Here is a 26978-nt window from a genome sequence, read left to right on the forward strand (position 1 = left end):
CTCCTGCACCCCTAGTTCTGCACTTTCGCGGGAGAGCGCAACTTGGAGGGCCTGTTGCAAAGTCGGAAATATTCAGCCAGCAGCTTTTTCTGCAAGGTGGCATTGTTTATGCCGCAAACCGAGCGGTCATGTAGCATTTCAGATAAAGCAGCGCCATACACACAGAACTCACCAATTTCTCCCAGCCTCGATAAAAATCCAGTGATGGAGTCACCTGGGTTGTTTCAGCAGTATCAAATCAGTATCAATACTGTTGCCGACATTAACTATTACCGACAGGCTCAGGTTAAAATGTTGCCCACTAACTCCACAAGCTCGTCGAGAGTTTTAGTATCTGGGTCCGCTGGGTAGGTAAGGCTCCCAATCACTCTGGATGTTTGCGCACCACAGGCAGTAAGCAAAATGACTACCTGGCGACCTGGCGGTTGTTCGCCATGATATTATTGGCCCTGAAATGCATCCTCTGTGCTCACTAATTCCAATCTTTCAGTGCAGCATCAACATGTCCAAATGTCTGAAAAGATGCATGATGGAAAAAAAAATCTCCAACCTGTATCCAGAGATATGGGGAACTGGCTCAGCAGCCAGTCTATATCCTCGTTGCCAGTTTTGTAAGGGACAACGAAAGGCATCCTCGCCGAGTTGTAGAGAAAAACAAACTTATTTTATTTAACACGTTAACTATCATGTATAGCTCCAGTTGGTGCCTGATTGGCCGACTTTATTTATACAAAGGCACATGGACTGTGTTTTTTTTTAAATATTTTATTGAAAATTTTTGGCCAACCATCACAGTACATTGTGTATCCTTTACACAGTAATATCACAATATAAATAACAATGGCCAGTTTTATAAACAAGAAATAAATAATATATAAACAAAAACAAAAACAAAACTAAATGGCAACTGCCTTGTCTCAGATAAATATTCTCCAAAAATATGTTTTAACAGTCCAATATACAATTATCTATAACAACAACCTATACATATTATACTTATATACTTATATCTTAACATCCCTGAGAATCCCTCTGGTTCCTCCCCCCCCTCATCTACCATAATCTCCCCCTCGTCCCTCATTTCCCTATATATGTCTGATACCTTACCGTCCCCCACCCATGTCTTTGAGATCACTCTGTCCTGCACCTCCTACGTCGGGAGCTGCGGGAATTCCCTCACCTGTTGCCTCGCAAAAGCCCTCAGTTGCATATACCGGAATGCATTCCCTTGGGGCAACCCATATTTTTCGGTCAGCGCCCCCAGACTTGCAAACGTCCCATCTACAAACAGATCTCTCAATTGTGTTACTCCTGCTCTTTGCCATGTTCCAAATCCCCCATCCATTCTCCCCGGAGCAAACCTATGATTATTTCTTATCGGGGACCACACCGAGGCTCCCGTCTTTCCCCTATGCCGTCTCCATTGCCCCCAAATTTTCAGAGTAGCCACCACCACCGGGCTTGTGGTGTATTTCTTCGGTGAGAACGGCAACGGCGCCGTCACCATGGCTTGTAGGCAAGTCCCCCTACAGGACGCCTTCTCCAATCTCTTCCACGCCGCTCCCTCCTCTTCTCCCATCCACTTACATACCATTGAGATGTTGGCGGCCCAGTAGTACTCACTCAGGCTCGGTAGCGCCAGCCCCCCCCTATCCCTACTACGCTGCAAAAATCCCTTCCTCACTCTCGGGGTCTTCCCGGCCCACACAAAACTCATGTTACTCTTCTCAATCCTTTTGAAAAAAGCCTTCGTGATCACCACCGGGAGGCACTGAAACACAAAGAGGAATCTCGGGAGGACCACCATTTTAACCGCTTGTACCCTCCCTGCCAGTGACAGGGATACCATGTCCCATCTCTTGAAGTCTTCCTCCATCTGTTCCACCAACCGCGTTAAATTTAACCTATGCAATGTACCCCAATTTTTGGCTATCTGGATCCCCAAGTAGCGAAAGTCCCTTGTTACCTTCCTCAGCGGTAAGTCCTCTATTTCTCTGCTCTGCTCCCCTGGATGCACCACAAACAACTCACTTTTCCCCATGTTCAGCTTATATCCTGAAAATTCTCCAAACTCCCCAAGTATCCGCATTATCTCTGGCATCCCCTCCACCGGGTCCGCCACATACACCAATAAATCGTCCGCGTAAAGAGATACCCGGTGTTCCTCTCCTCCCCTGAGTACTCCCCTCCACTTCCTGGAACCCCTCAATGCTATTGCCAGGGGCTCAATCGCCAGTGTAAACAGTAACGGGGACAGAGGACATCCCTGCCTCGTCCCTCTATGGAGCCGAAAATACGCAGACCCCCGTCCATTCGTGACCACGCTCGCCATCGGGGCCCTATACAGCAGCTGTACCCATCTAATATACTCATCTCCAAAGCCAAATCTCCTCAACACCTCCCACAAATAATCCCACTCCACTCTATCAAATGCTTTCTCGGCATCCATCGCCACCACTATCTCCGCTTCCCCCTCTGGTGGGGGCATCATCATTACCCCTAGCAGCCTCCGTATATTCGTATTCAGCTGTCTCCCCTTCACAAACCCAGTTTGGTCTTCATGGACTACCCCCGGGACACAATCCTCTATCCTCATTGCCATTACCTTGGCCAGAATCTTAGCGTCTACATTTAGGAGGGAAATAGGTCTACAGGACCCGCATTGCAGCGGGTCTTTTTCCTTCTTTAGGAGAAGCGATATCATTGCCTCCGACGGGGGCAGCTGTCCCCTTTCCTTCGCCTTATTAAAGGTTCTCATCAGTATCGGGGCAAGCAAGTCCACATATTTCCTATAAAATTCGACTGGAAATCTATCCGGTCCCGGTGCCTTCCCCGCCTGCATACTCCTAATTCCTTTCACTACTTCCTCTATCTCGATCTGTGCTCCCAGTCCCACCCTCTCCTGCTCCTCCACCTTAGGAAATTCCAGCCGGTCCAGGAAGCACATCATTCTCTCCTTCCCATCCGGGGGCCGAGCTTCGTATAATCTTTTATAGAATGCCTTGAACACTCCTTTCACTCTCTCCGCTCCCCGCTCTATCTCTCCTTCCTCATCCCTCACTCCCCCTATTTCCCTCGCTGCTCCCCTTTTCCTCAATTGATGGGCCAGCAACCTGCTCGCCTTCTCCCCATACTCATACTGTACACCCTGTGCCTTCCTCCACTGTGCTTCTGCAGTACCCGTTGTCAGCAAGTCAAATTCTACGTGTAGCCTTTGCCTTTCCCTGTACAGTCCTTCCTCCGGTGCCTCCGCATATTGCCTGTCCACCCTCAGAAGTTCTTGCAGCAACCGCTCCCGTTCCCTACTCTCCTGCTTCCCTTTATGTGCCCTTATTGATATCAGCTCCCCTCTAACCACTGCCTTCAGCGCCTCCCAGACCAATCCCACCTGGATCTCCCCGTTATCATTGAGTTCCAAGTATTTTTCAATGCACCCCCTCACCCTTAGACACACCCCTTCATCTGCCATTAGTCCCATGTCCATTCTCCAGGGTGGACGCCCTTCTGTTTCCTCCCCTATCTCCAAGTCTACCCAATGTGGAGCGTGATCCGAAATGGCTATAGCCGTATACTCCGTCCCCCTCACCTTCGGGATCAACGCCCTTCCCAAAACAAAAAAGTCTATTCGCGAATAAACTTTGTGGACATAGGAGAAAAACAAAAACTCCTTACTCCTAGGTCTGCTAAATCTCCACGGGTCTACTCCTCCCATCTGCTCCATAAAATCTTTAAGCACCTTGGCTGCAGCCGGCCTCCTTCCAGTCCTGGATCTCGACCTGTCCAGCCCTGGCTCCAGCACCGTATTAAAATCTCCCCCCATTACCAACTTTCCCACCTCTAGGTCCGGGATGCGTCCTAGCATGCGCCTCATAAAATTGGCATCATCCCAGTTCGGGGCATATACGTTTACCAAGACCACCGCCTCCCCCTGTAATTTGCCACTCACCATCATGTATCTGCCCCCGCTATCCGCCACTATGGTCTTTGCCTCAAACATAACCCGCTTCCCCACTAGTATAGCCACCCCCCTGTTTTTCGCATCTAGCCCCGAATGAAACACCTGCCCCACCCATCCTTTGCGTAGTCTAACCTGGTCTATAAGTTTCAAGTGCGTCTCTTGTAACATAACCACGTCTGCCTTAAGTTTCTTAAGGTGTGCGAGTACTCGTGCCCTCTTTATCGGCCCGTTCAGCCCTCTCACATTCCACGTGATCAACCGGGTTGGGGGGCTTTTTACCCCCCCCGCCCCCCATGGCCAACGCCCCCTCCCTCCACCACCACCTGTGGAAGAGAGAAAAGTTACCGCATCGCAGGATTAATAACATAAAACTCATCTTCCCCCCCCTTTTTCCCCCCTCTTCGCCCCCCATACTCGCCCCACCACTTTGTTTCAAACGTTCTTTTTTAGTAACCCGCTTATTCCAGTTTTTCTTCCACAATAAAAGTCCGCGCCTCATCCGCCGTCTCAAAGTAGTGGTGCCTCCCTTGATATGTGACCCACAGTCTTGCCGGTTGCAGCATTCCAAATTTTATCTTCTTTTTGTGAAGCACCGCCTTGGCCCGATTAAAGCTCGCCCTCCTTCTCGCCACCTCCGCACTCCAGTCTTGATATACGCGGATCACCGCGTTCTCCCACCTACTGCTCCGAGTTTTCTTTGCCCATCTAAGGACCATCTCTTTGTCCTTAAAATGGAGAAATCTCACCACTATGGCTCTAGGAATTTCTCCTGCTCTCGGTCCTCGCGCCATCACTCGGTATGCTCCCTCCACCTCCAGCGGACCCGCCGGGGCCTCCGCTCCCATTAACGAGTGCAGCATCGTGCTCACATATGCCCCGACGTCTGTTCCTTCTGCACCTTCAGGAAGACCAAGAATCCTTAAATTATTCCTCCTCGCGTTATTCTCCAGCACCTCCAATCTTTCCACACATCGTTTATGGTGTGCCTCGTGCATCTCCGTCTTCACCACCAGGCCCTGTATATCGTCCTCGTTCTCGGCAGCCTTTGCCTTCACGACCCGAAGCTCCCGCTCCTGGGTCTTTTGCTCATCCTTTAGCCCTTCGATCGCCTGTAATATCGGGGCCAACAGCTCCTTCTTCATCTCCTTTTTCAGCTCTTCCACGCAGCGTTTCAAAAACTCGTGTTGTTCAGGGCCCCATATTAAACTGCCACCTTCCGACGCCATCTTGGTTTTTTCTTGCCTTCCTTGCCGCTGCTCTAAAGGATCCACCGCAATCCGGCCACTTTCCTCTCCTTTTTCCATCCGTATCCAGTGGGGATTCCCTTCTGGTTTACCGCACAGTGCTTTTAGCCGTTAAAATTGCCGTTGGGGCTCTTATTAAGAGCCCAAAAGTCCGTTCCACCGGGAGCTGCCGAAACGTGCGGCTTAGCTGGTCATCGCCGCACCCGGAAGTCGTGAACTGTGTTAAAGGTCCCTCACTCTCTTGCTGGGGGAGCTTGTATTCTGCAAGCTCCGCAGTGTAGTGGATCATCCCTACCCAGTGAGGCCCTTGCGGGTTATAACACCCTAGCTGTTCAGGTCTTCAGTTTCTAATCCCTCCTCATCTTCTAAAGATTATTGGGCTGGATTCTACCGAAATAGGGCTATGTCCCCAGGCCGGCGTAAAAATGCTGGTGTTGCACTCCCCAGTTTCCTGAGAAAAATAAAAGTCAATTCACTTACCTGCAGGGGGCTAGCAGGGACCCGGGGAACTTCACACAGCTTTGGCTGCAGATACGGGCCCCCGCACTTCCCGTTCCAGGTCCGCGCATGCGCACGTCGGCGGCTTCCAGCGACCGCGCCGAGGGCAATGGCGGACTCGGACTGCGGAGGCAGCTCCATAATATAAATCCCACCCATCGGCCATGCGCCCCTTCATCGGACCGGCCCTATCTGTGCCCCGGCCGCCCATAAGGCACCCCAGTGCCGATCCCCCGCCCCTCCACCAGAGGACTGAGTCCAGGCTGAGTCCCCAGCCGCCACGCGAGAGTCCCGATCGGCCAGACCATATTCGTTCCCGCCGTTGGGAACTCGTCTGGTTGGGAGCGGAGGATCGCTGGGAGGGCCTCTGGCAATGGCCCCCCAGCCGCCCAGTGTAATTCGTGGACACACGGGTATTCAGGGCCAAGAGAATCGCCGGAGCGGCGCCGGGCCCAATTTCGTCGGAAAAGTCGATTCGCCGCCCTCCCGCCTAACGCGATTTTGGCGCGGGGCTGCGCAGAATCCAGCCCATAATGTCTGCACCACATCATAGCTGCCCTCCTTTTTACCCCATGATCAGCTGGCATTTACTGGATTTACCCATTCATTTTCCCTCCACATTTAGAACATTTTGTAGGTGCAGCCTACGCCATCTACTGGCCATGTTACAGAATTGGCACAGATACCAAATAAAGGCCCAAGAAGAAATTTCACCTGCGTAACAAGGTGATTGGTACTGAAAGTATCACATGGGTGACATGAGCAAATGGGAATGAATCAAAAGTGCCTGCGTTACCTCGTAATTAAACCAAACAGATCTGCACACAATTACTCACCTGCATATTGATTTCCAGGCTAGTTTCCTTGTTGACTATTTGATCTTGTGCTTTATCCTGGGTTTAACAATCAAACTATTGCAAACAGGTTTATGTTTATACTTAATAATGATACTTGGATGCATGTCTGACATAGAAATCTATGTGGACAAGGGCATGTGAGCAGTCTATAAATAACATCAGGTTCTGTAAAAATACAGTGAGTGTATTTAAATTCACTCCTGGGTGTGAATATATAGATACAGAGTATCTGTACCAAGTATATATGCAAAACAGACTGTGAATGTACAATGTATGCATATACAGCATGATCAAGGAGCAAGGGTACAGAATGTGCATGAGAGTGAGTGGCTACATCTTTTGCCATGATGACAACTTGAGTTGGGAGGAAGTGGAGAACAGAGGATTAATATACTTTGGGCTGGATCCAGGGCTGGCATATATTTGGGTTTTTTTTCAATTAAAATCAGTGCCCAGGACAGGACCTGCGTCTAACTTCTGTACGATTCATAATTAGTCATCCGGTCATTAAATAATGCCAACAAACATAAGCTCTAATACAACATTTCATAAAAGTTTACCATTTCTCAGGTGAATTCGTCAGTTACCAGGACATGAAGGTAACTTTTCAAAATAATATTAAATAGTTCTGTGCTGGTCAGAAGGTTAAATACCTGTACCAATTAGAAAATTGCCCTGTCTGGTGGCTGCTTAATTAGAGCCCCTTCGCCTTACCATGTCTGATTTATATTACTTTGTTATCACATTAGTAAGTCGCATCATCCCAAATTTGGAAATGTCTAATACATGAGTTCTTGAATAGTTGAATATTTAACTAAACATTCATCAGTGCAGTGAAGGGCTTCACTTCAGCTCATTTGCACTCACGATGGCAGAGAAAAAGATGAATATGGATTTAATAGAATTCTGCCTGAAAGAACAGATAACAAGAAATCTAAAATACAAACAGGAGCTACTAGTCTGGATCTGAAAGATAGATTAAGGCTCAGATTTTCACCGTGATAGAGAGCCTCTCTGTCGTGGTGAAAATCCTGGAAATGGCTAAAAATTCTACGTCCTGCCCCCAAGGTCGACATTTCCCATCTTCGCTGGGGCTGGTCTGGAGTAGGGCCTGGTTTTAAGCATGCGTGATTTGCAGAGGCATTTAAACCAACAGCTGAGTCCACTGTAGTGGTATTTTGGTAGGCTAGGTCTGTGAAACCTGGAATGAGCAGATTTAAACTGGATAATTGGAGGTATGACCTTGGTGGTTTCTTTGGATAGCCAGGGAGATGTGAGGTACCCCTTTGGATAGGGTCCCGGAACACTTTTGGGAGAGGTATGAAACCCTTTAAAAGTGAACAAGACTGCACATAATTTATGCACAACTCATTGGAACTGTCCAGCTGTCTAAGAATTGTCAAGAAACCATCCAGCTGTCAAAGAGCTGTCCAGCTGCTGAAGAACTGGCAAGGAGCTGTCATATGAGATAGGATAGACAAGGGACTGGTTAGAAGGGCATGGGTTGGCATGGGGTATAATGGCCATGGAGGATAGGTGAAGTGCATAGTTGGATGGGGTATAGGGAGTGTGAGAGTTGGAACGCTGTTTTGTATTTCTTTCTATTTTTCAATTATTACAATTCAGTGCCGGATCAAAGGCAGACTTTCCATCCAACTCGCCTCCGCACCTGGCAGCCTCCACACTTGTTCTGGGGATGATGGGCCCAATTTCCAATCCAGCCCATCCCCCACACCCTCAGAATGAAAATCTGACCTGCAGGTGGTTATTTTCTAAGGTTGAGTTTGTAGAGCCGGGAATTCACCTGACTCTGCACACCCGACCTGTGGACAAAGATTTGGGCCGAGGATTTTTCCTTGTATCTCGTTCTGGTCAACCTTGCTGAAAAATCACGCCTAAAACACCCATCTTAATGGGACATTAAAATTTGGTGTTGACTTTCAGTGCAAAAGAAATAGAGAATGTGTGTCTTTTATTAGACCACAAGTGACTTTGTTGTACTTTAACCCATGATTCAAGCTGTGCAGTCCTGTTGCTGTTTTAATGAAGGAAACATGAAGAAACACTTTGTGTGGTGCACTTTTACTGTGCCTCACAGCTGTTTTAAAATCTCAAACATTGCGTTCATCAATAAAGCAACATTTTAATTCCCTTTTTTGTTGCAATATTCCAAATAAATAATAACTTTTATACACAATTTTCTCTGGATTTATCCAGACTTTTGAGTCTCCCCGCTTTCTCCTATTTTAGTTTGGTGCTATAATAGAGCTCAAAAAAATAATGTTTTCTAAATTTCCAATAAAAACTAACTTTAACGATTCTTGCCTATGTGTTTAGCTATTGAACAACCTATTGTACATTGATACAATTTTCTGTTTCCCATTTATATTTACAGGACGGTCACTATTTTTCTTTTCTTCTTAATAAAAATTGGACAGCCCATTTGCAGCCCTATGAGGAGAGTCACCAGCAGGGAGCGGACAACCTATGTGCCTAGATGTGCAGTGTACATTGTTTATTTGCAGTTGGTATATGAGTTAATTGTAATAAAGGTACATTAAATACTGCTGAATTAAAATATAGTAGAGTGGAAAACACTACAGCCAAATTAAAAGGTCTGAAGCAAGTAAATTGATTTCCTGTCTCATCACTGAGAATGAAAAACACAGTATAGGCCTTAGGAACAGGAGTTGGCCAATTAGCCCATTGAACCTGTTCTACCATTCAATTAGATCACGGCTGACCTGTGACCTAACTCCATAGTCTCCAGGTCTAGTATAACTGGGGCTTTGTAAAGTGGAAGCATGACTTCTACCCTCCTGCTTTCTGATCTTCGAGATACAAGGGTCAGAATTCCATTAGCCTTTTTGATTATTCTTTGTACCTGTTCTTGACATTTTAATGATTTGTATACCTGAACCCCAAGTCTATTTGAATCTACGCTGTTTCAAGCTTTTCAAAATTCATAAAGTGCCTCTTCTATCCTTTTTACCTCCAAAATAGATGACCTTACAATTGCCTGTATTGAAATGCGTTTGTTAAAGGTTTGCCCATCTTTCACTTAACCTATCAAAATCTCTTTGTATTGTTATATGCCATCGACACTGCTTACAATGCTTCCTATATTTGTGTAATTGCCAAATTTGGATATGGCTGTTTTCCCACTATGAAAGTGGTCAATAAATATGGTGAATAGTTGAGGCCCCAATTAGGCAGCTTTGTGCAGGACACTAAGAGCAGGACTTCCCTGAGGGCACCTGGACCCTACGGTCAGGCTCAATTGGGGGATCAGAAGCTTGAACTGTGTGGAAAACAATCACTCAATGTGATTTCCTGGAAGAAGCCAATTAATGGCCAGAGGGCAAACTACATAGGCCCTTGGGACCCTAGTGCCTGACTGGAAAACCCCAGTCAGCCTCCATTACTAGCATGCCACAATAGACCATTAATTAGTTAACCTGTTACCCACAGCAGCCCTCTTGCCCTCATCCTGCCTCTGGGAAATTACCCCGGGAGAGAGATGGAGGCTGGTGGTGCTATTTTTCTTGCCAACTCAACTTTCCTCCTGGTCTGGTGGGGGACTAAACATTAAGCCCCACTAGTCACATTCTGCCAATTAGAGTACCTGCCCAGCACCGCCCTACTTTCTGACAGCCAGTTTTCTTACCAGGCCAATAATTTGCCTTCAATTCTAAGAACTTCAACTTTAGGCTGCTGTCTCTAATGAGGGATTTTATCAAAGTCCCAATAAATAATATTCACAGATATTTCCCTTTCCGCTATTAGAGTCACCGCTTTTAAAAATCGATCAAATTCGTGGGGATCAAGTCCAGGGGACTTGTCACACTTTTTAATGCCCTTATTTTCTCATCACTCTAATTTGTCTCGCGTTTGTTTTGGTGAGTCTTTGACCCTGATCTACTGGTTTCCTTAGGATGTCTGGCATACTGACTGCTTCCTCTACTGTAATACTGATGCAAAGTAATTACCCAACATTGCCTTTAAAGCTAGTACATACTGGCTCTTTCTGATCAGCTGAAAGTTTCAAAATGTTCAGACACCCTGTCCTTAATTACAGACTAGAGCAATTTCCTGACAACAGATGTTAGGCTAACTGGCCTATAATTCCTCGTTTCCCTTTTTCACCTCTCTTAAATAGCAGAGTGACATACCCAATTTCCAATCTAAAGGAATAGGTCCTGGAACAAAATAACTTTAGAATAATATTGTTAGGACAGTTGCAATGTTCTCACCTACTTCCTTTAGTTCTCCGCGATGTAAGCCATTTTGTCTTGGTATTTTGTCACACTTTTTAATGCCATTATTTTCTCATCGCTCTAGTTTTTCTCACGTTAATTTTGGTGAGTCTTTGGCCCTGATGTAATGATTTCCTTTTGATGTCTGTCATGCTGACCTCTTCCTCTACTGTAATATTGATGCAAAGTTAATACTCAACATAGCCACTATTTCCCTATTTTCACTGACAGTAACACCCATGTGAGTTTTTAAGGGGACCACAAAACTCCTGATCGATTTAATTGTCAAAGGTTTTGTGTTCATTTTGCAGCTTCCTTTCATGCTCCCTTTTTAGAGCACTGTGTCAGATGTTGTTCCATTGGTAGCACACCTTAGAATCAGACAGATCATGTCCCACTCGAGGGCTTGAGAACCAAAATCAAGGCTTACATTCCAATATCACGTGGGTCTCTCGATCCTGTTTACAAAGAATGCTAACTATCTTAAAATTATTGAATCCCCTACAATCACCCACATTGCATTTCCCCACTGCCTGCTTCTCTTCCTCTTTCCTACTTTAACAATCTTCTGCTCCAAGTTTCTATAACTCACCTTTTGGTTGTCTTTCCTCTTTTAACCTTACCCTCACAGACAGCATGTACATTGCACATATGGATTCGATCAATTTCTGATGATCCTAGTTTTCTACCTCACTCTACTGTTCTTACTCTGCACACTATTGGTCACACCATCCCTCTTCTGAACCTGCACCTCTCTGCAAGGTAGGAGCGAAATATGGACCAAAATGCTCAGACACTACTTTCACCTCCCTTATGTGTCGAAGTGTCTTCAACTCACCCTCCAGCAGACAAGAACACAAGAAATAGAGGCAGGAGTAGACCATATGGCCCGTTGAGCCTGCCCTGCCATTCAAACCAGAGGCTGGCTGGTTTAGCACAGTAGGGGCTGGTTTAGAACAGTGGCCTAAACAGCTGGCTTGTAATGCAGAACAAGGCCAGCAGCACGGGTTCAATTCCCATACTGGCCTCCCCAAACAGGCGCCGGAATGTGGCGACTAGGGGATTTTCACAGTAACCTCATTGAAGCCTACTTGTGACAATAAGCGATTTTCATTTCATTCATTTCATTTTCAATTCAAAATGAATGAAATGAATGAAAATCGCTTATTGTCACAAGTAGGCTTCAAATGAAGTTACTGTGAAAAGCCCCTAGTCGCCACATTCCGGCGCCTGTTCAGGGAGGCTGATACGGCTCCCTTGACTGCTCTTGAGCTTTAACCCCATTTTCCTGCCCATTTCCCATATCTCTTAACTCCCTGAGAGACCAAAAATTGGCTTATCCCTGTCTTAAATGTATTCAATGATGGAACACCCATAACACTCTGGGGTAGAGAATTCCAAAGATTCACAACCCTTTGAAGTAATTTCCCCTCATTTCAGTCCTAAATGATCAGCCTCGTATCCTGAGACTGTGCCCCTGTGCTTTCGACTCCCTCTCCAGTGGAAACAACCTCACAGCCCCCTCAGAATTGTAAACTCCAGGGAATATAAGCCCAATTTTCTTAGCCTCTCAACATAGGACAACTCCCTCATTTCAGGGACAGATATAGTGAACCTTCACTGTGCTTCCTCCGATGCAAGTATACCCTTCAATAATTGTGCAGACCAAAATTGCACACATTACTCCAGATGTGGTCTCATCAAAACCCAGTACGACTGTAGCAAGGCTTATCTATTCTTGCAATCCAATCTCCTGGCAATAAGGGCCAAAATGAATCAATGTCCTGAATATTTTGCCTGTTAGATGCGCAGATTCGGTGGTCGCGAGGCCTGTTTCCAAGCGGCTCCGGAATGTGGTTCCACGCTGGATAGTCAATTAACGGTCATCCAGCATGAAAGGCGCCCTGAGAAAGGCTCAGAGCTGCCGGGCACATTGGGAGGAGAGATATTGAGAAATGGGAGGGTGCGGGCTCGCATTCCTAATGTGCTCTCCCAGCACGACAGCTGCTGCTGAGCTGCCTAAGGGAACTGTAATAAAACAAATTGTGATGGAAAAATGCCATAATGATTGTCTCCAGGCAGCACACTCTAACACACATTCAGTCCTCAGATAGGTTTTTAAATTTTATTTCAGCCCTGACACTTCACCCCACCCTGGATCGAGGTTGCAGCTAAAGTGCAAAGGCCGCCAGGCCAATTGGCCCGCTCGGCAACCATAAAAGCAGACACTTTATGGTTGCCAAAATTGTAAAATTTTGTGTAAAATTGCATTCAATTGGCCCCTTTGGGCTAAATTGCCTCTTTGGTTGTCAGCTGGAGCGCTTCAAACTCTCCTGTGTGTCCACTGACAGAAATATTATGCTGGTGCGCGATGACATCCGGACGTGTGCCTCCATAATAGCCTGGCCAACGACTTAGAGCCAGAGAGATTTGAGACAGGGACCTCTAATGCAGACACGTTCTCTCTGAACAGTCTCAGTGTCCACAATTCCCATATACTCCACTCCAGACACACAAGTTGCTCTGCCATATCTTAGTCAAGAATATTTATATTTACATTATTTACATCTACTTCTTAGTTTGTCATTCATTCCAGACTTTTCCATTCTATTTTTGCTATGCTATTCGCACGGGCACTCTGTGCAACCGCTTTATGTACATTAGCAAATTAAACTTAGCCTCCAGAAGATAATAGCTATAATTGAGAACACAGCATTTTAAGATTCAACGCATATTCGATAAAAAGGGAAAATTATGAAGCTGATATTGTTCTCAAAACTACTGGTGGATGAAAAGTAAAGGATCTCCAACCAAGAACACAGCAGCAGAAACAGTGCAAAAGACAGTTGAATTCAAGAGCATCAGAAGAATATAACTAGTTGAAACTGTCTTTGGCTCATGGGTCTCCTCCCATTATAGATGATACAAGATGGATAAGATAACTTACCTTTCGGGATTCTGATTCCAGAGGTGCTTCACCTCACGATGGTAGGTCAAGCACACAAACCGCTAGTTCAAAGTCATGGGTGATATATCCACCTTGCACAGCTATCCTTTGTTTCTGAAAGTTTGCTGGTCAAAAAATTATTGTAACGTTGGAGGGACAGTTTGGAAGGGTTTAACTTGAAAGGTGCATCACATAAGGCGTAAGTTATAATAGAGAAAATTAAACATAGAGGTTGACTGCAATTTGAAAAAAGAAACAGAGACCCATCCTGCACCGAGCCAGTCCATGAGTCAGTGTGGAAAATCACCACATTGTATTTCAAATCTTTTGATGGAGGCGGAGTGTAGCCTGCGTCACACATTTCCAAATGTCTTTGTATTTCTTTCTGCTGCCAGCTGGACTATGAAGCAACTCAACCAGCTGAATGCATGGCTTTTATTTGTGGTTTAATAGTCAAAAGTTATTTAACTGTCTCTAAGCGCCATGTGAAGAAACACTTTGACCCACATAAGATAACACTTGGTGATACATGTTTTTACAGAACTGTGTTTTCCCTGGATTTGGACATCGCAACACTTGTCGTTTAAACACTAATGGCTGAAAAACTATCATCCATTCTGAAAGTACATTTTGTTTTACCCGGTTTTGGAAATTGAATCAGGAACTTTCTCAGCTGTGAAGCCTACATTGATAGATTTGACTCACTGTGAAATAATCCTTTCTGATTTAGAACATAGAACTGTACAGCACAGTACAGGCCCTTCGGCCCACGATGTTGTGCCAAACTAGTCTGAAACTAAGATCAAATCAACCTACCCCCAATCATTCTAGTGCACTCCACATGCCTATCCAATAACTGCTTGAAAGTTCCAAAGTGTCTAACTCCACTACCATAGCTGGGAGTGCGTTCCACGCCCCAACCACTCTCTGAGTAAAGAACCTACCTCTGACATCCCTCCTATATCTTCCACCATGAACTTTATAGTTATGCCCCCTTGTAACAGCTACATCCACCCGAGGAAACCGTAGCTGAACGTCCACTCTATCTATCCCTCTCATCATCTCATACACCTCAATTAAGTCATCTCTCATCCTCCTTCGCTCCAATGAGAAAAGCCCCAACTCCCTCAAACTTTCCTCATAAGACCTACCCTCCAATCCAGGCAGCATCCTGGTTAATCTCCTTTGCACCCTTTCCAATGCTTCCACATACTTCCTATAATGAGGTGACCAGAACTGCACACAATACTCCAAATGTGGTCTAACCAAGGTCTTGTACAGTTGCAGCATAATCTCACGGCTCTTAAACTCAATCCCCCTGTTAATAAATGCGAACACACTATAGGCTTTCTTTACGGCTCTATCCACTTGGGTGGCAACTTTCAGAGATCTATGGACATGAACTCCGAGATCTCTTTGCTCCTCCACACTCTTCAGAACCCTGCTGTTAACCCTGTAATCCGCATTCAAATGTGTCCTACCAAAATGAATCACCTCACACTTATCAGGGTTAAACTCCATCTGCCACTTTTCAGCCCAGCTCTGCATCCTATCAATGTCTCTTTGCAGCCTACAACAACCCTCCACATTATCCACTGATCCATCAATCTTGGTGTCATCAGCAAATTTACTAACCCAACCTTCAACTCCATCATCCAAGTCATTGATAAAAATCACAAATAGCAGAGGACCAAGCACTGATCCCTGTGGTACACCGCTGGTGACTGGGCTCCCGGATGAAAATTTACCATCTACCACCACCCTCTGTCTTCTATGTGATAGCCAGTTACTGATCCATCGGCCAAATTTCCCTCTATGCCATGCCTCCTTACTTTCTGCATGCACCTTATCAAACGCCTTACTAAAATCCACGTATACGACATCAACTGCTCTACCTTCATCTATGTACTTAGTTACCTCCTCAAAGAATACAATCAAACTTGTGAGGCAAGACTTACCCCTCACAAATCCATGCTGACTATCCTGGATTAAGCTGTATCTTTCCAAATGATCATAAATCCTATCCCTCAGGACCCTTTCCAATAATTTACCTATGACCGGCCTATAATTCCCAGGGTTATACCTATTCCCTTTCTTGAACAAGGGGACAACATCCGCCTCTCTCCAGTCTTCTGGCACTATTCCTGTAGACAATGAGGACATAAAGATCAAAGCCAAAGGCACTGCAATCTCATCCCTCGCCTCCCAAAGAATCCTAGGATATATCCCATCAGGCCCAGGGGACTTATCTATTCTCAGGCTTCTCAAAATTTCTAACACATCTTCCTTCCGAATATTTACCTCCTCCAGCCTACGAGCCTGTATCGCACTCTCCTCCTCAACAACATGGTGCCTCTCCTTTGTGAACACTGAAGAAAAGTATTAATTTAGGGTCTCTCCTATATCTTCAGACTCCATGCACACGTTCCCACTACTGTCCTTGACCGGCCCTAACTTCACCTTGGTCATTGTTTTATTCTTCACATAAGTGTAAAAAGCCTTGGGGTTTTCCTTGATCCTACCCGTCAAGGACTTCTCATGCTCCCTCCTGGCTCTCCTAAGCCCTTTCTTCAGCTCCTTCCTGGCTCTCTTGTATCCCTCAAGTGCCCTAACTGAACCTTGTTTTCTCATCCTTACATAAGCCCCCTTCTTCCTCTTGACAAGACATTCAACCTCTTTTGTAAACCATGGTTCCCTCACTCGACCATTTCCTCCCTGCCTGACAGGGACTTACATATCAAGGTCACGAGTATTTGCTCCTTGAACAAGCTCCACATCTCAATTGTGCCTATCCCTGACAGTTCCTGTTTCTATCTTATGCTCCACAATTCCTGCCTGATCGCATCGTAATTACCCTTCCCCCAGATATAAACCTTGCCCTGCTGTATGTTCCTATCCCTCTCCATTGCTTTAGTGAAAGTCACCGAATTGTGGTCACTATCTCCAAAGTGCTCTCCCACAACCAAATCTAACTCTTGGCCCGGTTCATTACCCAGTTCCAAATCCAGTACCAAATCCAATGTGGCCCCGCCTCTTGTCGGTCTATCCACATATTGTGTGAGGAAACCCTCCTGCACACACTGGATAAAAACAGCCCCATCCAAACTATTCGAATTATAGCGGTTCCAATCAACATTTGGAAAGTTAAAGTCAGCCATGACAACTACCCTGTGACTACCGTACCTATCCAAAATCTGCATTGCAATCTTTTCCTCCACATCTCTGTTACTGTTTGGGGGCCTATAGAAAACTCCTAACAAAGTGACCGCTCCTTTCCTATTTCTAACCAGCCCACACTACCTCCGTAGACAAATCCTCCTCAAACTGCCTTTCTGCAGCCATTATACTGTCCTTGATTAACAATGCTACTCCTCCACCTCTTTTACCACCTTCCCTAATCTTACTGAAATATCTAAACCCCGGAACCTCCAACAACCATTCCTGCCCCAGTTCTATCCACGTCTCCGTAATGGCCACAACATCGTAGTCCCAGGTACCAATCCATGCTTCAAGCTCACCAACCTTATTCCTGATGCTCCTCGCATTGAAGTAGACACACTTCAAACCACCTTCATGCCTGCAGGTCCACTCTTGTGACCTTGGTACCTTCCTCAGTACTGCACTACCCTCAACTTCTTGAACTCCAGCAATGCTATCCCCGGGACTACAAATCAGTTTCCCACCCCCCTGCCAAATTAGTTTAAACCCCCCCCCCGAAGAGCTTTCACAAATTTACCTCCCAGGACATTGGTGCCTCTCTGGTTCAGGTGTAACCTGTCCTGTTTGTACAGGTCCCACCTTCCCCAGAATGTGCTCCAATTATCCAAGTAACTGAAATCCTCCCTCCTACACCATCCCTGTAGCCATGTGTTTAACTGCACTCTCTCCCTGTTCATCACCTGCTAGCACGTGGTACTGGCAGCAAACCAGAGATGACAACACGGTCTGTCCTGGCTCTCAGCTTCCACCCTAGCTCCCTGAATTCCCCGTCCCTTTTCCTACCTATGTCATTGGTACCGATGCTCCCCCTCCCCTTAAGGATCTTGAAAACATGATCAGAGACGTCACGGACCTTGGCACCCGGGAGACAACACACCAACCGTGAGCCTCTATCTTTGCCACAGAACCGCTTATCTGTACCTCTAACTATAGAGTCTCCAATAACTAATGCTTTCCTGCTCTTCCCCCTTCCCTTCTGAGCCACAGGGACAGACTCAGTGCCAGAGACCTGGTCACCGTGGCTTACCTCTGGTAGGTCCCCCCCAACAGTATCCACAACGGTATATCTGTTATTGAGGGGAACAACCGCAGGGGATCCTTGCACTGACTGCTTCTTCTCCCTCCTTTTAAACATCACCCAGCTATCTTCATTCTTAGGAGTAACTACATCCCTGTAGCTTCTATCTATAACCGACTCTGCCTCCCTAATGATCCTCAGTTCATCCAGCTCCAGCTCCAGTTCCCTAACACGGTCTTTGAGGAGCTGGAGATGGGTGCACTTCCCACAGGTGAACTCAGCAGGGCCGCTGACGGTGTCCCTCACCTCGAACATCCTGCAGGAGGAACATTGCACTGCCCTCTCTGCTATTCCTTCCATTTATCCACTTGACAATTACAGAGAGAAAAAAAAAGCTTACCTGATTTTCACACTCCCCGCAGGTTAGAGGTGGTGGAAGGGCGGAGAGAGGAAAAGGAAAGAAAAGCTTACCTCACCAACTCACCACACAGTCTTTTTTTTTTGGTTAAAGGAGGAGGATGGCTGGGAGACACTACCTGTGTAGTGTCTCGGGTTTAGCCACTGCCTGAAATATATTAGTTCTAGAAACTCACCCGACAGCAGCTTTCCACAATTCACTTCCCGCAACAGCCAATTAGCGTCGCCGCTCTGCCGCCCTCTGCAGGATACTTGCCTCAACTTGTCCCCGCAGACTATCCCCACTGAGAGCTCCTTCTAGTTGCAGTGACTGCACCTGAGGCAAATCACTCCCCGCAACAGCCAATCAGCGTCGCTGCTCTGCTGCCCCCTGCAGCTTTATATCTAAGGGAAAGAGAACAACTTAGCCCAGGATAGTATCACTTGTTTTGGTTTCCGTCTTGCTAAATTACCACAGGTGCAAAAGCAATGAAGAAACCCATGGAGTTCATTTGTCACATAAGAGCTTTTCATCAAGCACTGGTGATCTGAGCTCCTTAAAGCACGGCAGGAACCATTAAAGTTGACTTTTATTGTTCTGGAACGTGAGTTTCATGATGTATTGTCATCTAATTATAACCTGCACTTTATTTTGGACTTTGTTTTAATCTTACTTCTTAGTAAACATGATTTGTTGTTTTTGGCCAAACGCTTATATTTGTAAGTCTGACATTTTCTATCAGTTAGTGAATTGGGAGAGGATGCAGGAATTCTGTATTATTTCCAGCAGATAAAATCTTTGCAAAATGGATTCCGTGTGTGTCTGATTACACTCTTGTGAAGTGCCGTGGGACATTTTCCTATATTAAAGTTGCGATATAAATGCAATTTGTTGTTGTTTGGAGCACATAGGTTTGACATGCGTATTTCCTGAAAACACAGGTCCATTTGTGACAGTGGAAAAGTATCAACCAATCATGACACATCTATAATAATCATAGAATTTTTAAAAATAATTTACAGTGCAGAAGGAGGCCATTCGGTCCATCGAGTCTGCACTGGCTACCGTGAATAATGATTCCTTTATTTCTCAAGCAGCTAATGAGTCACTTCACTACTAGAAAGGTTGTGTGCATCCAGCTGTGACACAAGCAAAATATGTATGAAACTGCAAATTTTGAAACATTAGCCAGAATTTTGCTGAAAGGGTATCCTGAGTCTGCACGGGCAGTTAGCGGGACACCTAGATGGGGCTTTTATTGTGGGCAGCAAATTCAGAGGCCAACACTGGGACCACCGTCCAATTAAAGATTGGCTCTTAGAACAACTGGCCCAATCAGAGAGTTGGCAGCTTGGTAGAGCAACTGAGAGAGCTGACCATTGCAAAGGCTACAGGGAAAAGAACAGAGGACAGGTAAGCATGTTTTTCAATGTGCCAGGCTGAGGTGGGCAGGCCTTGGCGATCTGAGAGGTGAACACTCCAACAGCATTGACATGGTCACCAAGGCCGCCATTGTCAATGGGGCAGCCCCTCTGTAGGCCATAGAATGGACTTAACCCCCCCCCCCCACCACCACCACCACCGCACCTCTCCCCCCCCCAACTCAGGCCACTTTGAAATGTCTGGAAGTTTTTTCATGCAGTTACAGCCTGTCTCGGCGCTAGTAAAATACCAGTAGCGGGTGCAAAGTGGGTACTAATTAATTGAATGAATTGGTCAGTTGGTGGATGGCTGCACTGCTGCTGTTCCTACTTGTGGGAATATGTTGTTGAGCGGATAAGATGTCATGCTTCCATCCTGGTGCCTTCCGTCACTATTTTACCTACCCACCCCACCCCACCCCCCGCACCACCCCCATCCCACCCCACCGCCCACTCCTTCCAGAGTGTCTTCAGAGGGCTGGTAAGATCCAGTCCAACTTGTGAAGGTTATAACAGGAGTAGAGTTTTGATTGCCAAGGGAAGTGGGATTGGGTGTAGGAGGGGATATAAATCCCCTCAAAGTGACGACAGGTCAGGATCCCGGCATCGTCCATTCTTCTTCTGGGTTTCAGTTAGGTGGGTTTGAAGGCGCGCAGGGAACCTCCTTGGAGCTGTTGGAAAGTTTAGATTAGGCAAAGAGTTGATTGAGTGTTTCTTTAACTTTGCATTCTGGATTTAACAGCCAGCAGGCCTGCACTGTCAGCAATTCACTAGGGTCAATCAGGTGATTGCATTCTGAGAATCTCTCTTCAGTGAAACTGACAGGTTGGGAAGCCTTTGATCAGTGAAACTGAAATTCTGGCGAGGGAGAATGTCTTGGAGGGGCCAAGTACTGAATCTCTTTGGTTATAGTTAAGAAACAGTAACGGTACCATTACATAGCTGTGCAAATTCAATAGGCTACCAACTATTAGGGAAGATGTAGAGAGGCAAATATGTTGAGAAATTACATGGAAGTGCAAAAACTATAGCATAGCGATAATGGGGGCCTTTAATTATCTTAATGTAGATTTTGATAGTAATAGTGTGAAAGGCAGAGAGGAGAAGAGTTTCTGACGTGCTGAAGTGCATTAAGGATCATTTTTGTGATAAGTATGTTTTCAAATCAACACGGAAGAAGGCATTGCTGGATCTTTGTCTGGTAAAAGAGTTGAGTCAAGTGGGTCAAGTGTCAGAACAGGAACGTGTAAGAAATAGTGATAATAGTAAAATATGGGAAAATGTGAAATTGTCCATTTTGGCAGAAAGAATAAAAAAGTAGCATATTATCTAAATAGTGAGAAATTGCATAGCTTTGTGATTCAGAGGGGTCCGAGTGTCCTAGTGGTTAGTATGCATGAACTGCAATTAATTAGGACATCGAATATAATGTTATTGTTTATTCCAAAGGGAATTGAACGTAAAAGTAGAGAGATTATGCTTCAGTTCTACAGGACATTGATGAGACCACATTTGGAGCACTGTTTACAGTATTGGTCTCCTTATTTAAGGAAGGATGTAAATGCAATAGACGTTCAGTGAAGCATTACTAAATTAATACCAAGAGAGGGCAGATTGTCTTATGAGGAAATGCTGGACTTGTATCCACTGGAGCTTAGAAAAGTAAGAGGCAAATTGATTGAAACCTTAAGATCCTGAGGGGTTTTAACAGGGTGGATGTGGAGAGGATGTTTCCCCCTGTATGAGAATCAAGAACTAGTGGTCACTGTTTAAAAATAAGGGGTCACCCATTTAAGACAGAGATGACAGCCTCTCAGAGGGTAGTGAGTCTTTGGAACTACATATCTCGAAAGGCAGTGGAAGCAGAGGCCGTAATCTTCCGGCTGCTCACGCCAGCGAGATCTTCCAGACCCGCTGGCAGCACACCCACCACAGGTTTCCCAGTGGCGAGGGGCTCATTCAACGGGAAATCCCGTTAACAACGGCGAGACCAGACGATCCTGCTGCCGACCAATGGCGGGCCACCACCGCTTCCGCAAAACATGTGGCGAGTTGTGCAGAAAGACCATAAGATATAGGAGCAGAATTAGGCCACTCGGCCCATCGGGTCTGCTCCGACATTCAATCATGGCTGATATTTTTCTCATCCCCATTCTCCTGCCTTCTCCCCATAACCCCTGATCCCCTTATTAGTCAAAAACCTATCTATCTCTGTCTTAAAGACACTCAGTGATTTTGCCTCCACAGCCTTCTGTGGCAAAGAGTTCCACAGATTCACCACCCTCTGGTTGAAGAAATTCCTCCTCATCTCTATCTTAAAAGATCGTCCCTTTAGTCTGAGATTGTGTCCTCTGGTTCTAGTTTTTCCCACAAGTGGAAACATCCTCTCCATGCCCACTTTATCCAGGCCACACAGTATCCTGTAATCATAGAATTTACAGTGCAGAAGCAGGCCATTCAGCCCATCAAGTCTGCACCAGCCTTTGGAAAGAGCATCCTACCTGGGGATGGTTTAGCACAGTGGGCTAAACAGCTGGCTTGTATTGCAGAACAAGACCAGCAGCGCAGGGACAATTCCCATACCAGCCTCCCCAAACAGGCGCCGGAATGTGGCGACTAGGGGCTTTTCACAGTAACTTCATTGAAGCCTACTTGTGACAATAAACGATTATGATTATTACTATTACCGAAGCCCACACCTCCACCCTATCTCTGTAACTCAGCAACCCCACCTAACCTTTTTTTTTGGACACTAAGGGCAATTTAGCATGGCCAATCCACCAGAACCTTCTCCTTAGTAATGGTCACTGCACTCACCTTGCCCCCTGGTTCTCCTGGAGCTCTGGCATCCCACTGGTGTCTTCCACCGTGAAGACTGATGCGAAGTAACTATTCAGTTCGTCTGCCATTTCCAGTGGTCCAATGTCTATTTTTGCCTCTCTCTTACCTTTTATATATTGAAAAAATTCTTCCTATCTTCCTTTATATTACCAGCTAGCTTGCACTCATTGGCTTCCCAATCCTCTGGCTTCCCGCTAAACCTCGCAAATTTGTATGCTTTTTCTTTTGCTTTTATGCTGTCCTTGACTTCCCTCGTCAGCCTTGGATGTTTCCTCCTCCTTGGGATGAATTTCTGTTGTGCCTCCCGAATAACCCCCAAAATCTCCTGCCATTGCTGTTCCACTGTCTTCCCTCCTAGGCTCCATTTCCAATCAACTCTGGCTAGCTCCTTCCTCATGTCTTTGTAGTTACCCTTATTTAATTGTAATACCGTTACATCTCATTGCAGCTTCTCCCTCTCAAACTGCAGGGTAAATTCTATCATATTGTGGTCACTGCTCCCTAAGGGTTCCTTCACCTTAAGCTCCCGAATCAAGTCTGCCTCATTACACATCACCAAAGCCAGAATTGCCTGTTCCCTAGTAGGCTCTTGCGGATGTGCAGCACCACGTTTGCCTTCAGAAAATGCTCAAACATGTCACTGGTGAAGGGGATGCCATTGTCTGCGACCAGCAACTCTGGGATGCCACGGGTGCTGAAGGCGAGCTGTAGCTTCTCAACCGTAACCTTCGCCATGATGGACGATATCGGATGGAGCTCCAGCCACTTGTAATGGGCTTGTACCACGAGTAAAAACATTGACCCTTGGGAAGGTCCAGTGAAATTGGCATGTAGGCACAACCAAGGCTGCCCTGGCCACTCCCATGGATGCAGCTGGCCGGTACTCCTGCTGTTCCTGGCATGTGGTGCATTGTTGGACCGGCCGTTTGGCCACGCCATCCAGGCCTGGCCACCACACATAGTTTCTGGTCAGCATCTTCATTCTCGACACCCCTGGCTGTCTGTTGTGCAGATCCCTGAGAATGACCTGTCTGCACTGGCTTGGGACCACAACGCAAGTCCCCCATCAGGAGAATGTCTTCCAACACTGAGCTCCTGCATTTTGGCTTCAAAGGCCAATAGTTCTTCAGCTTCCCTTGCTGGCTCCCATGCAAGGCGATGTGGTGCACTTTCACCAATACTGAGTCGGTTTGCGCCTAGTCGCGTATCAGGGTATCGGTGGCTGGAAAGATGTCCAGAAAGTTAATCTCAAAATGACTTTGTTGGCTCTGAGTGGAGCCGGAGATGGTGGTGTTGGCAGCAGGAGCCTGCTCAACACGTCTGCGTTCGCAATTTGTTTGCCTGCCCGATGCTCGAAGGTGTACTAGTACTCTGCTAGCAACAGGGCCCATCGCTGTATCTGGGTGGACGCTGTTGGCAGGATCACCTTGTGCTCTTTAAAAAGCCCAAGTAATGGCTTGTGGTTCGTCATACACGTATCAATCAAATTTCTTCACCACGACGGTCAACCCTTCTTTTTCTATATGGACCTAATTGAGCTCCACAGCAGCCAATGTCCTTGACGATAATGCTATCGGCCATTTGGTGGGAGAACACAGCTCTGATTCCATAAGGCAAGGCATCACATCTCACCGAAAGAGGCTTGAAGGAGTTGTATTGTGTCAATAACCTTGGCGCTCTCCACGCCCTTTCTTGGTGTTTTTTCAGCAATGCGTGTAGTGGGGGGACAATGGTCACTAGGCCAGGAATGAATTCCCTGTAGTAGTTTACGAGACCGAAGAACAACCGGAACTCTGTCACGTTTTCCATTGTGGGGGCTTGCCTAATTGCCCACATCTTCTCCTCTTTGTGTGCGTGTAGTCCGTCCCGATCCACATGACACCCAAGTATGTAACATCCTTGGCACAGAAAATGCACTTTATCTTCTTAAGGCGGACACCCATCTTGGAAAACCGGCGGAGAACTTTGTCTATTTTGCTCAGATGCTTCCTTTCCGTTGCTCCCGTAGCCAGAACACCACACGCGGCAGACCTCCCAAGATGTTCTCCATAACACGCTGAATAATTGTACAAGCCAATTACACTCAAAACAGCACCCTCGTCTATTCGATGAGGCCCCTGTGGGTATCAATGGTTACATAAATCCAGAATCGCTGTTCAGCTCCAGCTGAATATAGGCATGGCACATGTCAAACTTGGAAAAAGAATGACCCCCCCCCCCCCCCCCCCCCCCCCCCCCCCCGGCCAACTTCGCATGTCGGTCTTCTATCCGTGGAACTGGGCACCTGTCCAGATGGGAGGTCTTGTTGACGGTCAACTTATAATCATTGCACAGGCTTACGGTTTTGTTAGCTTTTAGTATCAGAACTACTGGCACTGCCCAATGAGCAAATCGTACTGGCCGGATGATACCGAGGCCTTCCAATCAACTAAGCTCAGCCTTAACTTGCCAGCAGCGCATAACGGCGCATAATGTATTTAGGCTGGCCTCAGGGTCCACACATATCTTGGCCATGGCCCCCTTACTTTTGTCCAGACCCTCCTGGAAGACATTTGGGGACTTCCTCAAGACTTCGTAAAGTCTTCCGATACCCATCTGAAAGATCTGTTGCCAGTCCAGACAGAGGCATTGCAGCCAGTCACAGGCCAGCTGTCTCGATCTGGGGCCCTTCACTATTATTAATGGCAGCCTAACCGACTGCTGCCCATAAGTAACCGGGCTCAACGCCGTGTCACTATGGCTAGGGGTTCCCCCATATAGGTTGCCAGCCTTGTCTCGGTGTCCTGCAAACCCAACTGTTGAACTCCAGTGCAGATTTTCTCGAAGGTCTGCCTCCCTATTACTGAAACTGTGGCCTGTGTCCAACTCCATCTCTAATGGGTGGCCGTGCACCTGTACGGTAATCCTGATCGTGGTGCAGCATTTCAATTCAATTGCATGCACTCCTTATCATCAGGTTGTTCTAAGTGGAGGGTCCGGGCTCTGGGCTGGCGTCTTCCTCGGGTAGGGCAGCAGGTTTGCTGGCTGCCATGTAGATTCCTATTCCTGCTATTTTGCTGGCCACAAGTGCGACATCTTCCATTGATTCTGGGTATATGTCCCAACTGGCTGTAGTGGCCCTTGGCCAACGGCCTGGTCCCGATGGTCTTCAGGCCGGGGCGGGGTTCCGGGGGTCCCAGTCTTAGGGGACACTGTGCGCTAGAATGGGGGGGCGCCCTATGCTGTTTACCTCTATCCCTTACATCCCCTGGAGTTCCTGGACTCCCTTCTCTGTACTCTCCTGCGAGTGGGAGATATTGCCCGCCTCTTTTAGGTCCAACAATGGCTCGGCCATCAATTTCCACTGGTGCGCCATATTATTTACTCCGCATACAAGTCGGTCCCACAGCATCTCGGGTAGGGATGGCCCATAGTCACAAAACTCTGCGCAATTGTGCCAAAAACCCGGTAGCAGACCCCCCTGGGGTCCTCTCGGCCATATTAAATCAGTACCTTTGTATGATAACTGACAGCTTGGGGTTGTAGAGGTTTGCTACGAGCGCCGTGAGCTCTTCGAATGCCTTGGAGTCTGGGGCAGCAGGATACATCAGGCCCTTTATGATGCTGAGCGGAAGCTGGTTAGAAGAATTACCATCTGCCGATCATGCCCAACGATAGCGTTTGCCTTAAAAAAAGCGCATATGGTCCGCCTACTGAGTCCAGTTCTCTAACCCCGCATTGAATACAAAGAACAAAGAAGAACAAAGAAAAGTACAGCACAGGAACAGTCCCTTCGGCCCTCCAAGCCTGTGTCGACCATGCTGCTCGTCTAAACTAAAATCTTCTACACTACCGGGGTCCTTATCCCTCTATTCCCATCCTATTCATGTATTTGTCAAGATGCCCCTTAAACGTCACTATCATCCCTGTTTCCACCACCTCCTCCGGCAGCGAGTTCCAGGCACCCACTACCCTCTGTGTAAAAAACTTGCCTCGTACATCTCCTCTAAACCTTGCCCCTCGCACCTTAAACCTATGCCCCCTAGTAATTGACCCCTCTACCCTGCGAAAAAGCATCTGACTATCCACTCTGTCTATGCCCCTCATAATTTTGTAGACCTCTATCAGGTCGCCCCTCAACCTCCGTCGTTCCAGTGAGAACAAACCGAGTTTATTCAACCTCTCCTCATAGCTAATGCCTTCTATACCAGGCAACATCCTGGTAAATCGCTTCTGCACCCTCTCTAAAGCCTCCACATCCTTCTGGTATAGTGGCGACCAGAATTGAACACTATACTCCAAGTGTGGCCTAACTAAGGTTCTATACAGCTGCAACATGACTT

At 46.7% G+C, this 26978-nt stretch overlaps 1 protein-coding gene across 2 annotated transcripts in view; it reads right to left on the reverse strand.

The window, feature by feature from the left end:
• Positions 1–26978, reverse strand: part of casr (calcium-sensing receptor) — a 212351-nt gene that overhangs the window by 137986 nt on the left and 47387 nt on the right. Inside the window, exon 2 of one of the 2 annotated variants that reach the window (XM_072513723.1) lies at positions 18591–18798. The exons of the other annotated variant lie outside the window; for it this stretch is intronic. The gene's annotated coding sequence lies outside the window, so the exon portion shown is untranslated. The remainder of the gene's footprint in view (positions 1–18590; positions 18799–26978) is intronic. 2 annotated transcript variants of the gene reach the window in all.

The sequence above is a fragment of the Scyliorhinus torazame genome, chromosome 8 (genome assembly GCF_047496885.1).
Source record: "Scyliorhinus torazame isolate Kashiwa2021f chromosome 8, sScyTor2.1, whole genome shotgun sequence".
In the NCBI taxonomy this organism is placed as follows: Eukaryota; Metazoa; Chordata; class Chondrichthyes; order Carcharhiniformes; family Scyliorhinidae; genus Scyliorhinus; species Scyliorhinus torazame.